General features: G+C 40.8%; 1 pseudogene; it reads right to left on the bottom strand.

Moving 5' to 3' along the window:
* Positions 1–2,752: 2,752 nt before the first annotated feature.
* Positions 2,753–16,960, bottom strand: LOC103020905 (NADH-cytochrome b5 reductase 3-like; annotated as a pseudogene).

Genomic DNA, 16,960 nt, shown 5'->3' with positions numbered 1-16,960 from the left:
GACATTAAAGGATCAGCATCTTTTTTTGTTTTTGTTTTGTTTTTGTTTTTATGAGATTATTTTATAAAACTTCCTATGTACAGCACGGTGACTATAGTTAACAATACTGTATTATATATTTGAAAGTTGCTAAGAGAGTAGATCTTAAACGTTCTCATCGCAAGAAAAAAAAAATTGTAACCATGTGTGGTGATGACTAGATGTATTGAGGATCAGCATCTTTTAAACAGACCCAGTCTTTGTGGCCTAATACTTGGGGGACAGTCAGCTTCAGGAGGTCAAGATGCTTTGTTCCCCGAACGACTGAGGAAGGTGATCCCTAAGGAAGCTCATCTCCCTGGACAAGTTTCTAAAGCTATCAAATATGGTTTACATGTGTTTTCTAGAACTTTTATTCAATGTACTTTTTGTACATACATATTTACAATACATACATACTTTTGTATTCATATTATTTAAAAAATTTTTCCCTAATGCCCTATGTTCCATGATAACAGTTTTGTCAACACTGTAATGGTTGCCCAGCATTGGTGCTGGTTGGTACACCCTCCTCCACAGCTGTCGCCAAGTGTACAACTTGTTGCCAAGGTGCCAAGTTTACAACACAGAGGAGAAAGGCTTCAAGCAATTGCAGGAGAAGGGGGCAGCGTCAAACATTAGGTCACAGGGCTCAAAGGAGGAGGATAAGAAGATGCTGGAAAATTAGGTGGAGAGTTGACAAACAAGAACAGTTCAATTAGGGCATTTTTTTATTGTGGTGAAATTAACATACATAATATGCTATTTTAACCATTTTAAGTGCACAATTTAGTGGCATGAATTATTTACACTGTTGTGCTACCACTACCACTATCTATTTCTAAAACTTTTCCATTACCCCAAACAGAAGCTCTGTACCCATCAAGCAAATAACTTCCCATTACTCCTCCCTCCAGCCCCTGAGAAACACTAATCTACTTTCTGTCTCTATGTATTTCCTACAGTATTTGTCCTTTTGTGTCTGGCTTATTTCAGGGTTCATCCATGTTGTAATATGTATCAGAACTTCATTCCTTTTACTGGCTGGATATTATTCTATTGCATGTATATACCACATTTTGTTCATTCTTCTGTTGATGGACACTTGGATTGTTTCCACCTTATTGGCTATTGTGAAAAGTGCTGCAGTGAACATTGGCATACAATACCTCTTTGAGTCCCTCTTTTCAATTCTTTTAAGTGCATACTAGGAGTGGAATTGCTGGTAATTCTGTTTAACTTCTTGAGGAACTGCCAATCTGTTTTCCACAGGGACTGCACCATTTTACATTCCTACCAGCAGTGTATGAGTGTTCCAATTTCTCCACACCCTCGCCAACACTTGTTATTTCTGTTTCTGTTTGTTGTTTGTGTATTTGTTTAATAGTCATCTTCATATGTATGAAGTAGTTTCTTATTGTGATTCTGTGTTACATTTTCCAATGACTAATGATGCTGAGCATTTTAAAAATTGGGTTGTTTGTCTTTTATTGAGTTGTAGGAGTTCTTATATATTTTGGATATTAAACCCTTATCAGATGTATGACTTACAAATATTTTCTCCCATTCTGTGGGTTCTCTTTTCACTTACTTTTTTTTTTTGTATTAGCAAAGTTTTACTTCTGGAGGGGGTATATGTATACATATAGATGATTCACTTTGTTTTACAGCAGAAACTAACCCAACATTGTGAAGCAATTATACTTCAATTTAAAAAAAAAAAAAAGGAAAAAAAAGATTTGCTTAGGTTAAAAAAAAAGTTTTACTTCAATATTTTTCCTGCTTATAAATAACTCTGAAAAACTTGATATGCATGAGGCTAACATAGCTGTTATTTAAAGGCAATGTAGGGGCCACTGAAAATGTCTCTCTGACAAGAGACACTGCTCAAAATCTTGCTCATGCTGGGGGTGAAGGCAGGAGGATGGGGTAGAGCTCTGCCATCAATCCCCTGACCCAGTCCCCCTCCCCATGGTGAATCAGACTCTGCTAAGTTGACAGCTTGGAGCTCCTAAGGTTACCTGAATATTTCGGTGTGTTAGGGGAAAATGCCAGGGTTTCAAGATGGCCCATGTGCCAGCCTGATGGGCCCTCAGCCAGCACCTTCTTCCCACTCCAGACACAAGAAGAGCCAAGCTCCTGGCTGGCTGGGGCCTGCTTGGGCCCTTGGGTGGGAGGTAGCCTTTCACCCCCAGCACCCCTCCCCACTCCCCGCCAGGAATTTTTGGTGTCACCTGTCTCATGTGGTATCAGATGCTGCTGAGGCCTAGTCGTGGCTCTGAGGCAGACAGTGAGGGGTGGCAGGCAAAGGTCCCAGGACCGTGGCTGGGGGCAGTCCCAGCACCTGCAGCTCTGGGCTGCCCCTACTTTTATGTTTATTTCCAGACTGTGGACCCCCGCAGGGAGGGTTGGGTGGGGCATGGTGATGGCAGCCGCATCCCTGTAATAGGAGAAGAGGGCAAGAAGGGAGAGACAAAGTGTCATGAGGACAGGGACAAGGCTGAGTGAGAACCAGCCAGGAACTTGCCCTGAAGTTTGCCAGCTGGGGCCCACCTGAAACAGAGCTCTGCTTCCAAGGGGACCCCTCAGGTCAGCCCAGCTGGGTGACCACCCAGGGCATAGGCAGGCCAGACTGAGCCTGGGGCCACAGCATTAAATAACACTGGCAGAGGAGGACTGGTTGAGGACAGGGCATGGTGAGTGTTCAGGGTGTGATGCTGCCAGTGCCCAGCCATCAGAAGGGGAAGCAGCGCTCCTTGAAGTGACCCACGTGGTCCAGGTTGGGCAGGCAGGAGTACCAGAGGCTCCTCCTCCAGGGCGGAATGTGGTCCTGGATCATCTCCTTGTTCACAAAGCCCGAGCTGTAGTCCCAGCCTTCAGGGGCTTTGTCTACCATGTACCAGAGCTTGAAGCAAGTGGAATGTTCGTTCCTCCAGCACCGGCTGCAGCAAAATGTCCTTCTTGGTCTGATTGGCAAAGAGCAGTTGGCACACGGTGTCATCCAAGTCCCTCATGATGGCATGGATCACCTGTAGCATCCAAGTGATGCTTGTTCCTCCTGTGATCATGTGAACAGACTTCACTTCTAGATGGGGTTGGATTTCTTGTCTGGACAGATGGTAAACCTTCCTTTGCCCTGGTAGACTAGCAGCCAGCTTGGGCCCTGGAACTCAATGATGTCTTCAATTTTCTTGTTTTCCAGGTATGGGGACATCTTTACTTCCAGTGGGAAACTTGGGCTGGGTGTCTTTGAAGTAAACCTTGATGACCAGGTCCACTAAAGCCCTTTCATCATGGCTGGAGATGGTGTAGGGCTGAATGGTAAGGTTTTGGTGGATTTGAGCTGAAAAGTAGATGTGATGGCCTATGAGGAGGCCCAAGATGTAATGGGGCCATAGCAGGTTGAAGTAGAACCACTGGGTGTTATGGCTGATGATCTCCTCATCGATAAGCCACAGTGAGTACTTGATGTCCAGGCTTTCAAAGGTAATGGCTGGGGCCCAGTGCTACATAGCAGGGCTATAGAGGAACCAGGCTGGGGAGAGCACCGTGTGGCCCAGTGTGCTCAGCTGGGCCCTGTGGTGGTGGCGGCTGCCCCAGCCAAGAAAGTTGGGCTGCCTCTTTTCACTTTCTTAATAACATTTTTTGATGCACAAAAGTTTTCAATTTTGATGAAACCCAGTTTATCTTTTTTTTTTTTTTTTTGGCTGTTTTGGGTCTTTGTTTCTGTCTCTAGTTGCGGCCAGCGGGGGCTACTCTTCATTGCGGTGCGCGGGCTTTTCATTGCAGTGGCTTCTCTTGTTGCGGAGCACGGGCTCTAGGTGCGCGGGCTTCAGTAGTTGCCGCATGTGGGCTCAGTAGTTGTGGTTCACGGTCTCTAGAGCTCAGGCTCAGTAGTTGTGGTGCACGGGTTAGTTGCTCTGTGGCATATGAGATCTTCCTGGACCAGGGCTCGAACCCGTGTCTGCTGCATTGGCAGGCGGACTCCTAAACACCGTGCCACAAGGGAAGTCCTTATCTTTTTTTTTTTTTTAATTGCTCATGCTTTGGTGTCATATCTAAGAATCCATTGCTAAACCAAACGTCACCAAGATTGACCCCTATGCTTTCTTCCAAGAGTTTTATGGTTCCATTTTGAACTAATATTTGTATATGATGTGAGATAAGGCTCCAACTTCATTCTTTTGCATGTGGAAATCCAGTTGTGCTAGAACCATTTGTTGAAGAGACTACTCTTTCCCCATTGAATGAAAGTAGCCCTTCTGGAAAATCAATTGGCCATAGATGTATGGGTTTAATTTCTGGACTCTCAATTCTGGTTCATTGGTCTATATGTCTATCCTTATGCCAGTATCACACTGTTTAGATTACTGCAGCTTTGTAGTAAGTTTTGAAATCAGAAGTTGTGAGTCCTCCAACTTTGATCTTCCTTTTTAAGATTATTTTGGCTATTTTGGGCCTCTTGCAATCCCATATGAATTTGAGGATGGGTTCTTTTCATTTCTGAAAAAAACGTTGTTAGAATATTGATAGAGATTGTGTTGAATCTGTAAATCACTTTGGGTAGTATTGCCATCTTAACAATTTGAAGTCTTCTAATCCATTAACATGGATGTTGTTCCATTTAGTTAGGTTTTCCTTAATTTCTTTCACAGATGTTTTAGAGTTTTCAGTGTACAATATTTCACCTCCTTGGTTAAATTTATTCTTAGGTATTTTATACTTTTGGATGCTATTTGAATACTAGTGGAATTGCTTTCTTTATTTCCTTCTTGAATTGTTCATTGCTGGTGTATTGAAACACAACTGATTTTTGTGTGTTGATTTTGTGACCTGCCACCCTGCTGAATTTTTTTATTAGCTCTAGTAGCTTTCTTGTGGATTCTTTGGAATTGTCTGTATGTAGAATCATGACATCTGTGAATAGAGATATTTTACTTCTTTCTCTCCAGTTTGTTTCCCCTTTATTTATTTTTCTTACCTACTTCTTCTAGCTAGAACTAGTGTTGAATAGCACTATTCAACTAGTGTTAAATAGCAGTGATGCAAGTAGGCATCCTTGTCTTGTTCCTACTCTTAGGGGGAAAGCTTTCAGTCTTTTACTATTATGACGTTGGCTGTGGGTTTTTCATAAATGACCTTTATCATGTTAGAGAAGTTCCCTTTTATTCCTAGTGTTCTGAATGTTTGTATCATGAAAGGTTGTTGGATGTTGTCAAATGCATTTTCTGTGACAACTGAGATAATTTTTTTTTACATTTGTCCTATTAATGTGGTTTATTACATTGATTAATTTCCTTATGTTGAACCACTCTTGCATTCCTGAGATAAATCCCACCTGATCATGGTGTATAATCCTTTTAATATGCTGTTGGAAATTGGTTTGCTACTATTTAGTTCAGGATTTTTGCATCTAGAAAGGCTATTGACCTGTAATTTTCTTTTCTTGTGATGTCTTTATTGCCTTTGGTATCAGTGTAATGCTAGCCTTCCAGAATGAGTTGGTAAGTGTTCCCTCCATCATGGTTAACTGCATCAACTTTGGAGGCAGATGGTGTCAGTTTTAATCCTGCCTTTGCCACCAAAAAGTTTGTAATAAGTTTTTCATTATTTAACCTCTCTAAACTTCAGTTTCCCATCTATAAAATAGGTGTGCTGGGAGTATTAATTGGGATCATTCATTGTAAAGCCAGTGGTGTGCTGGTAAAGGTTAAAAAAAAAAAAAAAATCAGCTCTTAGGGGATTTCCCTGGCAGTCCACTGGTTAAGACTCCACACTCCCAATGCAGGGGGCTCAGGTTCAATCCGTGGTCAGGAAACTAAGATCCCACATGCTGTGCGGTGCGGCCAAAAAAAAAGAGTCAGCTCTTAGAGGAGGTGGGAGTGGGAAACCCTGATTTGTAGTGTTTGCCTATTTCCATGGTGTAAATACTCCTGCCATGGCTGATTTAAAGATACCATTGTGAAGTCATCTAAGGTGGAGATGAGAAGAAATGCACACAGTATGCTCTCATGAGCCAGTGGGAGCTGACTCCAGTACATCACTTTTTAAAAAAAGTATGAAGTACATAATAAATGATCAATCATGAAGTATTATCACTTCAGTTGCCTTTAACAAAAAGCATAAAATAAAATGAAAATAGAATGATTCCTGAAAAGTCAAGATATAAATCTTCCTTTCTATTGCCTTATGTTCTAAAATAATTTATATTCTAGGTACTTGGAAATGTTATCTTCAGATGGTCTGTCCTCTGTGGGAATCACATTGCATATCCCCTTACTATCTCTAGATCCTGTATCATTGTTTACAGTGAACATAATCACAGGGCAGATGGTCTCTGTCCACAAGTCCGTCTGCCCTGCTGGCAATTGACCGCACCTGGAAAAACTTGTTACTCCTAATTGCTTAACCATGTTAACCTTGAAGGCTGCTGGAAAACTTAGAGGCATCATTCTGCCTTGGCTCCCTGGTAACTAAGGTGTTCTGCCTGATACTGGTCTTGACAGCAGTCACCACCCGCTCATGCTTTCCCTAGAAGGCATAGATTGCCCAACCACCTCATCAGGCAAACAATTCTGCCAATGTCATGTCCTCTAGACTTCTGCTCAGACCCAGGCTTAGGAACATTTATGAAGCAAAGACTGTCTTGCCCTGTTCCCTGGGTACCTTGTCCCAATTCTTTTACCAAGTCACTGTTGTCCCATGTTCCTTATCCACCCATCTATCCATCCATCGTCCATCCAACCAAGACTTACAGAGTGCCTAATGGCTGCAAATACAAAGATGGTATATGGTTTCCATTGTCCATAAACTCACAGCCTGGGATGGGGTAGGGTAGAGTGGAGACAGATATGCAAACAAATAGAATATATTGTGATAAGGGAAAGTACAAAAGTATATGCAAAGTACTCTGGGAAACTAAAGGAGGAATTCTGCTTGCCTCTGGAAGTGAAGGAGGTTTTCGCAGAGTGTGTACAGGTAACCGTTGTGTAAAGCAGAGGCTTGGGGCCAGATAGGGTAGACTTTGTGTGCCTGACCGTGCCATTGAACCTGATCCTTCAGCAACAGGGAGCCTTTCTTTTCTTTCCTTTTTTTTTATTGCCCTGCATCTTAGAACTTCAAGGCTATGGTCCCTGTTAATAATAAAAAAATAACCAACTTTTTAAGGGCTTATAATGTGCCAGATATTGTACTAAGTGCTTTAAAATCATTATTTAACTTAATCTTCACAACAGCCTTAGAAAATAGAAATTATCATCCCCACTTTACAGATGAGAAAAATGAAATTTAAAACTCTAAGTCACATAACTAGGAATGGGTAGAACTAAAACCCAACTCTAATTCAGTGCTGAGTCTGTGCTCTTAGAAGCACAAGCCAGCTGGACTTGGTATAGTTGAGGGCCTGGGAAGAGTGGTCCCATCTCCCCACACCAGCCTCCCAAAACTTCCTCCCATTTTACAGTGCTCGTACGTTAAACCCTCTTACCACCTACCTGGGCCGATAGCGATTATCTGAAAGTACCTTATTTAGGAGGCAGCGGTAGTTAATGTGGAGAAGGACTTCGAAGGATGTTGACAGCAGTGGGAATTTACTTCCAAGAACTGCGGTTGTTGTCGGCTGACGTTGAGTTAGTGATTAATATGCTCTTGTGTGATTCAGCTAATGCCCCTCCCAAATAATGTGTTAACCCAGTGAAAAAAGCACGTGTCCAACTAAGCTGAATGTCAGACCTCTGTGTCAACTCCCTTTTTACATTCTGTAGAAGGAAAAGCAGTCCCACTTAACACTGCTTACCAGGTATTTTATATATATATAATTAATTACATTATTAATTATATAGATATAGAATTTAATTTAGTGTTGACATCAACTCCGTGAGATTGTGTGTGTGCAGATAAGTAACCTGAAGCTCAGAAAGGTGAAACCACTTGTTCAAGCTTATGGAATCAACTTCTTTCTACTACTCCAGGACCCTAACTATTGGGGTGGTCTTGTTTAGTTTATAACATAGTGAATAACCGCTCTTCTTTTTAATACAGAAACGTTATTTATTTTTAGAGATGTCTCTAAAGGAGCATTATTATTTTAGAGATGGGGGTAGTGGAAAGAATGGGCACTTTGAAGCTAGGTATTCCTGGGTTAGAATTCTAGTTCCTGCTCTGTAGTGGTGTGACCTTTGGTAAATTCCCTAATCTTACCTCAAAAGATGATTGTGAGAATTGAAGCAGGTGGCTGGTCCCTAGGGGTACTTCAATACAGGTTAGTCCTTCTCAGCTGCTGGTCGGTGTAACATGAATGAGCATCTCCAGACATCTCAAGCAAATTGGTTAAATAATCAATATATTCTTAGAGTTTATTTTAATTAAAGAAAAAAAACCTCCTACCAAGTGGCCTTTTGGGGGGAAATTTAGGGACGGTAGTGTCAAACGAGGCAAATCATACAGCTCCCACAGGTTGAGATTCAGCAGACCCACCAGTGAGGCCTATTATACCCATGAGAGTTCTGGGGAGGAATGGGAAAAGCTGCTGTGTTGAAGCTGAAAAAAATCTGGTCCGGGAGACAAAACACACAGACAGATAGAAAGAGAAATAACCATAGAAGGCAGCAGAGGGCAAGAGTCCAAGGAGTGATGCAGGCAATCAATACTGTGTGAATTTGGAAGAGAGAGAGAGAGACCGCTTAGAAGGGGCCAAGAAACCCTTCCTGACCTGTCTCCAGCACTCCGTCCTCCTTCTGTCCCTCCATAGTACTTCAGGTTTCTCTTAGAGTCACCAGTGCACTTAGCTCTTCGTAACAAGGTGGAGAAACTTTCACTGTCTCTTAATAGCTGGTGCCAGAATTCCTCTTGGGGATGGAAGCATCTAGGTTTGGAAAATTCGGTGTAATGGAATAGGCTGGGGAGTGCTGGAGGCACAAAGCTGAGACCCAAGGACCTGGCTGTTGGAGGAGGGGCGACTTACTGTGTTAAGACAGGGAGAATTTGAGATGCGTGGGGGCAATCTGGGATGGAGTGAGTGAGGAAAAGAGAGGAGGGAGGGCAGAGGGAAAAGGAAGAGAGCAGCCAGCAGCACAGCAAAGCTGTGATTCCTCCCCACAATTACCTACATCTCCAGCGACTGCTACTAAACCCAGGCAGCTTTGTAGGAGTGCCTTTAGTGGGAAAACCAGGAAGAGGCCAAGTTTCGTTTCAACACTGTGCAGAACACATTAGACGTGGGGCGGTGGAATTTACCCAGCTCTTGAAAGGGCTCTATACTTCCACAGGCCAGGTAAAGGCTGGGGGTTCAAACCAAGTTTACCCAGATCTTTGAGAGGCAGACTTCTGAGTTATCTCTCTAATTCCTTTCTCTTTTCTGCTTTGACTTTTCCTCCCCTCTAGACTCACAGTACCTGACACATAGTAGGCACTCCATAAATATCTGTTATGCTGAATCAAATAAAAATATGATACCTGGTTTCTGCTGTCATGGTACCTAAAATTGAGTGAAGACAACACAAATGCATTTCACACATAAAAATCTAATCTTAACAATTCTGAGAAGGCTATAGGTACCCATTAAATAGGCCTAACACTTCTCTGTTTTTCAGTATCCTTCAAGGTTTTGCTCACATTTCATCCTCCAGGAAGCCTACCAGGATTTTCAGTGATGTGTCCTGTCTCTGAAATCTTATGACATTTTCTACCTGTATCAGCAAATTTGACACTTGATCACTTATTTTTTGATGGATGTCTTTCCTTTTTCACTACATACTACAGTCCCTGAGGGCAGGAAGCGTGGCCACCCTTGGACAGAGGCGGCCACGCTCAGTGGCCTGAGCGTGAGTACATAGAGTATCTTAACGCACATGGCTGTTCAGTTGATTGTTACTGATCGTATGTGTCCTGCATCATATTCTCAGAAACTTGAGAACTTAGTATGTGCTTGGCAAATATTAGTACTGATTAACTATTTGCTGAATTGAGTTGAATTGTTGGGTAGCATAGACCTCTGAGATTATAAGATTCCTAGATATCATTCTCGTACCAAAGAAAGAGAAAATTAGAAATTAGGAAGGAATCAAATCTAATTTTTGTTAAGCTGTAATTTATCTTCCTATTGCTTTTGGGCATAAATTTAGGCTTTCCACTTCAAATGCAAATCTGATTTCTTGGCCAGTAAATTTTGTATGGCTACTTTGAGGTTAAGAAATAAAGATGCATAGCATTTTGAGGCTGGCAGGCAGCAGAAGATCATGTGATCTAACCCAGGCGAAATGTGAGTTCAGAGAGGTTAAATAGACTGCCTTATGCTTCTGTAGGCTGTTGTAGAGCTTACTTAGCTTTCAAGTTTCCTGCTTTCTGGTCCAGTGGTCTTTCCAGGGCACTAAGTTTGGTTGTCAGAATAGCATTTCTTCAAAGTGTATTCATTATTAATGCAGTATACTAAGTCCCTGGGGTAGACTAAGCCTCATTATTATAGCTAGTAAGTCAGTCTAAAGCAATCTGATATTCCTGTAAAACTGAATAAATTTTGTAGTAAAGTACCCTTGGGCTCACTGCCTTCTGAGGTGGCCATCATCTCATTTGTCCTATATTTTTAAAAAAATCCATAAATGAGCCCTTCTGTGTTAACATTCATTATAACTTAGCTTTATTGATTCTGTTATAGTGCTGTTAATTACAGGAACCACAGAAATCATTAGGTTAAAGCCATAATAAATAAGATTAGTAATACTTATTCTTCTCTGTATACTGAGTGTTTTTATGATAAACTGATGTTTATCTTTTCAGACATTACTACATTAACATCTTGTAAAATAATTATATGAGACATTTTAATTTTTTTACCCAAAAACATTTGAGTATCTTCTAATAACTAGTGATGTTAACGATCATTATTAATCCTCGTGACAACCCTATGAAGTGGACATTATCGTTATCTTCACTTACAGATGAAGAAATCAAAGCTTATAGAAATTCAGTATCTTGCCCAAGATCCCACAACAGGGGAAGCCAAGATTAAATGAGATGATATATATGTACCTAGCACAGTGCTGAGCGGATAGTGTAGTGAATAAATACAAGTGGAAGAGTCAGTGTGAAGTGAAAATAAGTGAAAGAAAAGATGAAGCTGTTGTGAGGATAGTGTATAAAGTATGTGTTATAAGTTCCTATATATTATACACATATGACTAAAATTTGATTCTGAGCTTCCTAACAATCAAAGGGAGAAACGTAATCAGTTACATAAGTGATAAGTAACCTTGCTTAAGAGAAGTATATACTCAGCCATAGAAAGGAATGAAATTGTGTCATTTGCAGACATGTGGATGGACCTAGAGACTGTCATACAGAGTGAAGTAAGTCAGAGAAAAACAAATATCGTATATTAACACACATATATGGAATCTAGAAAAATGGCATAGATGATCTTATTTGCAAAGCAGAAATAGAGACACAGACGTAGAGAACAAACATACGGACACCAAGGGGGAAAAAGGGGATGGGATGAATTGGGAGGTTGGGATTGACATATATACACTACTATGTATAAAACAAATAATTAATGAGAACCTACTGTATAGCACAGGGAACTCTACTCCATGCCTGTGGTGACCTAAATGGGAAGGAAATCCAAAAAAGAGGGGTTATATGTATACGTATGGCTGATTCACTTTGCTGTACAGCAGAAACTGACACAGCAGTGTAAAGCAACTATACTCCAATTTAAAAAAAGAGAGAGAAGATAAATATTTCTGGAGCTCAGACCTAAGGGTCCTTTTTCAAGACAGAGGATTTACTTTAGCAGGGACCTTAGAGGTTGAGACAAAGTCACTATGGGATGCTGTTAGAAGCCTGGAGGAAGTGATGGCCAAGCCTGAGTGAAGTGGAGAGGCCTGAGTTGCCCTGGCAGGAGGCAGAGGAAGGATTAAGAAGTTGGAGGGGTGTACTATAAGGGCAATGTTATGGAAGGCTCACCAGAGCATTATGTTCCATGGGAGGCCTGAAGGATACAACATTCACCTAAACCATTAAGAATGGCTGAGTAATATTTCATTGTATATATATACCACATCTTCTTTATCCATTCATCTGCTGACGGACACTGTCGTACTTGTTTCTTGATGGACCTATGCTAATACATGCTCCTCAGCTAGTAACTAGCTAATCAAGTGCCATCCATGCACTGTAATGTGGCTGGAATAGTGAGTTTGTATACACCTTCTTACCTAACCTTCATAATCATTTATTGAGGTAAATGGACTGGGTAATATTATTCCAATTTTACATGTGAGGAAACTAAGGATTATTTTAGGAGAACTTGCCTGGGGCACACAGCTAGGAAGTGGCAGAGCTGAGCTGAAGTTCAAACTTAGGTTCACATTTACTCCAAAGTCAAATTTACGACTAGGCCATGGGACAGTTGGGCTGAGGGCAGAGTTATCATCTCATGAGAGTCAAAGTATCTGAGGAAGAAGGATCTCATGTCTTACAGGAGTGGGCTGAGACAGTTCAAATCAGATCAAGGTTTATCTCAAGCAATAATTTGAGGGCAGAATCAATATTGTATCAAATGTGTGATGCCTCGAGACATCAAAGTTCTATTCTGGACAGTATCCCCTCAGTAATTTTAGTCTGAAAAGGTTTTAAAGTGTGCATTCAGGGACTTCCCTGGTGGTCCAGTGGTTAAGACTCCGCGCTCCTGATGCAGGGGGCCAGGGTTCGACCCCTTGTCAGAGAACTAGATCCCACACGCCACAACTAAAAAGATCCCGCATCCTGCAACTAAGACACGGGACAGCCAAATAACTAAATAAAGTGCACATTCATAAGCATAAATATGATTCATTTGCTTTCATCTTTTTTCTTTCGTTGAATTATACTTTTAGCAAATATCTATTGATCTTCTACTACATGTCATGCATGGTTCGTTCTAAGTAAAAAATTATATACTTTCCTTTTCCTTCCTGTTATATTTAATCAGACTCTTTTTCTTCCTTTCAGTCTATCCTTATGAGTAAGTATATTCAGTGGTCTGCTGTATTCACAGTACTAAGCAGTGGAAAAGGATCTCATTCTTGTAAGTGTAATCATTTCCCCATCATAGATGGAGCCTAGCTCGTGCACCAGAGATCATATAGAAGAAGATCTGTCCAGTTACCATCAAAGTTTAGTTTTGAGGTAAAAGATTTAACATTTAATTTTACTTTTCCTTTCTTTGGAGGGTGGGATGAGGGAGAGGGATTGTTAAATGAAGGGCATACATTTACTGAATACTATATTTTCAACATAAATGACAGTCTTGATTGTAAAAAAAAAAAGCGCACTTTAGACACTTCAGAGCATCCATTGAAATTTTAGATGGTTTAAATATTGGATATTTAAAATATTTAGCTATATAAAACCTAGAGTAATATAGAATGAACACATGCCATTTCCCTTCACTTTCTATCCCTTAAATCTCTTTTTTTTCTTAGCATGTATCACTACTGACGTTATTTTAATTATTTATTCATTTACTTGTTTTCAGCTATCCTCCCCAACTAGGAACCTTTTCTGTATTATTTCACTGCTGTATTTGCAGGACAGAATAGTGCCTGGTACATAGTGGTACTCACCAAATATTTGTTGTATTCATTTATTTAACCTAAAAAGAGAGGATAATTTCCTAAAGAATCACAGACGATATCACAATGCGAGCAGACAGACAACAAACCCAAAACCCACAGCAATTCAACATGCTTGACTACAAGAAAACGGAAAACTTTCACAAGCATAGTTTTTTAAAGAGCAAATAGTATGCTGAAAAAATACATATCAAAAGCATGACAGAAAAACTATTGCTATTTTAATTGAAGATCCTATTACTACAAATTGATAGAAGATACTATGACCCCAGTAGATAGTGGACAAGAACAAAAACAGACTGTATTTCCCCTACCCACCCCGGCACACACATTGGTAAATTAAAAGAAACACGAAAAACAGAAACTAGTGAGAAAGCATAGGGAAAATTATTAATCTCTTTAACAATCATGGAAATTCAAAATTAAAGCAACAAGGTATATTTTTAAAACATTAAAGTTATAAACCAGAGCCTTCCCTGGTGGCGCAGTGGTTGAGAATCTGCCTGCTAATGCAGGGAACGCGGGTTCGCGCCCTTGTCTGGGAGGATCCCACATGCCGCGGAGCAACTGGGCCCGTGAGCCACAGCTGCTGAGCCTGCGCGTCTGGAGCCTGTGCCCCGCAGCGGGAGGGGCCGCGATGGTGAGAGGCCCGCGCACCGCGATGAAGAAGAGTGGCCCCCGCTTGCCGCAACTAGAGAAAGCCCTCGCACAGAAACGAAGACCCAACACAGCCAAAAATAAATTAAATAAATAAATAAATAAAGTAGCTATTAATTAAAAAAAAAAAGTTATAAACCATTTAAAATGTTAAAATGTCCATTGTTACAAAACCTAACATTGTGTACATTTTTTAGGGCAGTGTAAATTCATGGAAATTTCTTGGAAACTGACTTGCCAATATGAATCTATGAATCAAGAATCTAAAACTATGCAGTCCATTTGACTCAATAATTACATTTCTGTGAATCCCTCTTAAGGTATTATCTAAATATTATATATTTAATTATTATTTAGGTTATTTGCATGGAGAAAGTCATTAGTTATGAAACTTCTGTAGTAGGCATTTATAAGTAGAATGCTTATAAATTAAGTTTAAGGAAACATTTACAAAATTACATGTACACCATGATTATGCTTGTATTAAAAATATCCCTAGTGAAAAAATAACTGCAAGAAAATTAGAGGTGATTTTGCCTCTCTTTTCTAGTTTCCAGAATTTTATGATTTGTACAATGGTATTTTAGTTTAGTTTTGTTCGGTATAAACTTTTAAAGGCAAACCTCAGTGTTTGAATCTAATATATTTTCCCATTGTAATCTAGGAAACAGCTTTTGCAGAGGAAGACTGGTGAGCAGATGCTCTTTTGATGAAAATTTATGTGTGAAACCTATGTATGTATGATTGCTGGCTGGATGATTTTTTTTAAAAATAGAATTTCCTAATAAGAGGCTTCTACTTCATTACATTTAGTTTGGTTCAGTTTGGATGAATATTTGTAGCAGATTGTAGGTTTCTTGCTACACATGACATGTTTGAAGGAGATATGTTTATTCCTCCTTTTACACTGTTCTCTCTCTGTCTCTCTCCTGTATATTCCCTATAGAGTAACCTTTAAAAGCTTTTCTATTTTCAAACATAAAATTGAATTCCTCGCCCAATTTAGTTGGTGGCATCCTTGGTCAACTCGTCAACTAATTTAGAGAATTTGGGAATCATGTGAAATTCCTTCCTCTGCCTCAGCACCCAGATCTAAGCAGTCATCACCCACTGTCTATTCTGTCTCGTCAGGTTTTTGACAACTTCTCAGTATCCCTCCCTGGTCCACTGCCTTAGATGTTGGTCTCATCACTTGCAGTTTGAAGCCCTACAATGTTATATGATTAATCTCCTTGCCCTGCAATCCATCTTCCACATTATCCCTATATTAGTGGTTCTCAAAGGGGATGATTTTTGTCCCCCAAGGCATATTTGGCAATATCTAAAGACATTTTTGGTTGTCATAAGTGGACCAGGTGGGCTGGGGAGTTGAGGGGGAAGAGAGTGGAGGAGGAGTGGAGGGTGGCTACTGGCATCTAGTGGTTAGAGGACAGAGATGTTGATGAACATCCTACAGTGCACAGGACAGCAACCCTACCCCCATAACAAAGAATTTTCTGGCCCCAAATATCAGTAGTGCTGAGGTTGAGAAACCCTGCCCTGGAGTGATTCTTCTCAAATAAAAATCTGCTTACATACCTCAAAAACACACTATTTATTCTGGGCAGAAGTTTTTGCATAAGGCCCATCTCTTCTTATTCCCCAGTCACACAGCGTATACTTATTACTGCCTGAATGTGCCACTTTCTCCCTGGTTCCTGTAACTTACCTGCTACTTGTAGCTTCTTCTTTTCTTTTTGATTTCTTCAGGCTGGGTTTCATGGTTCTTCTCTTGATCACTTTTAGAAGAGCATGAATCACACTGAATTGTTGCTTATCTATCTCCTCCACTACACTGTGAGCATCCAGAGGTCAGGGAAACCGTGTCCCATAGGGTTAACAGAAACTGGTAACTAAGAGAAATTCTTGAGCTTGTCTTCACAGCTTGCTAAAAAACCCCTCTGCTTGTAGCCTGCCTTCACTGAGCAAGCCTTAATTATTTTGTTGCAAATTGCATACCCTCCAAGCTTCCCATAGCCTAAACAGTAAGATGTTTGCCCAAGTTGTTTTCCAGGAACTTGGGGTCAGCTGAGTTTAGTTTGAGCTCCAGCTGGCTAAGACTGGTTGGGACCACTGACCCTAAAACTGGGTCTGTGCAAGTGTCCCATAAATAACCTTTTGAAGTCAGAGGGCCAACAACTGTACCCTCAGATCATGCCAAGTGCCTCCATTTTTAAACATGCAGGCCATGAAGAAGCATGTAATTCAGATACTCCTGTGCGGGACCTGATTATCTCACCTTTCCCCATGCCTAAGACCGCACTGCTTCTTTATTCCTGATATACCCCAAGCTCCTCCCCTCTGGGGAGGCAGATTTGAGATTTATTCTCCCATCTTCTTGCTTGGCTGCCTTGTGAATAAACCCTTTCTCTGCTGCACACCTTGGTGCCTCAGCATTTGGCTTGCTGAGCTTCCGACAAACAAACGTGGTTCAGTAACATCAGGAACTGGGTCTTTTTTTTGGAATCTTCAGGACCCAGTGCAATGCCTGGTATAGTGGAATGGATCTGAACTCAACCAAGGACCTCTGCTCATCCCATTTCATGAGCCCTGCAAAGCAACCAGATTTGTTCTTGGGCTTTTCTGACTTTCTTTTTTCTGTACCCTTTGCCTTACCTGAAATACTGTTCTTTCAT

Source organism: Balaenoptera acutorostrata, chromosome 1 (assembly GCF_949987535.1).
Source record: "Balaenoptera acutorostrata chromosome 1, mBalAcu1.1, whole genome shotgun sequence".
Taxonomy (NCBI): domain Eukaryota; kingdom Metazoa; phylum Chordata; class Mammalia; order Artiodactyla; family Balaenopteridae; genus Balaenoptera; species Balaenoptera acutorostrata.
This window is presented reverse-complemented; position numbering and strand designations above follow the sequence as displayed.